Raw genomic sequence first — 770 nt, 5'->3', positions numbered from 1 at the left:
AGCCAGGGAAGATCCTTCGTCGCGAAAAGGGATTTTCTTCCTTTTTTTGTTTTTAAAAAGTCGGTATACACGTCTCGCCGCGAGGAGCGTACGGGGGAGGGGGGGTGGTCCTCAGGAGCTCTTAGTGATGGCCGTTGACAACGACGGGCGAAGACAGGCGGACAGGCAGGCGGGGGTGAAACCCACAGGCCGAGGCTTCGGTTCACTCGCATGTCAACAGCTGCCCTGTCGAGCGTGACACAATTAGCACTTCAGTATAAAAATGTAAAGCCAGGATACTGGTGTTGGGAGAGGGAGGGGTCAAGAGACACATCAGTAAAGATATTCTACTGAAAAGAAAAACATACACACACACACCCGCTCGCTCTCGTGAGCGCGCGCACACCCGCTCGCTCTCGTGAGCGCGCGCACACCCGCTCGCTCTCGTGAGCGCGCGCACACCCGCTCGCTCTCGTGAGCGCGCGCACACCCGCTCGCTCTCGTGAGCGCGCGCACACCCGCTCGCTCTCGTGAGCGCGCGCACACCCGCTCGCTCTCGTGAGCGCGCGCACACCCGCTCGCTCTCGTGAGCGCGCGCACACCCGCTCGTTCTCGTGAGCGCACACACGCTCACTCGCTCTCGTGAGCGCGCGCGCGCACACACACTCGCTCTCGTGAGCACACACTCACTCTCGCTCTCATGAGCACACACACACACACACAAACAAATCTATGAGCCAAGGGAGAAACAAATAAATTCTGGTGACAAAGTTTAGATTGACACCAGCAGC

The sequence above is a fragment of the Cetorhinus maximus genome, unplaced genomic scaffold (assembly GCF_964194155.1).
Source record: "Cetorhinus maximus unplaced genomic scaffold, sCetMax3.hap1.1 HAP1_SCAFFOLD_2189, whole genome shotgun sequence".
Taxonomy (NCBI): domain Eukaryota; kingdom Metazoa; phylum Chordata; class Chondrichthyes; order Lamniformes; family Cetorhinidae; genus Cetorhinus; species Cetorhinus maximus.
This window is presented reverse-complemented; position numbering follows the sequence as displayed.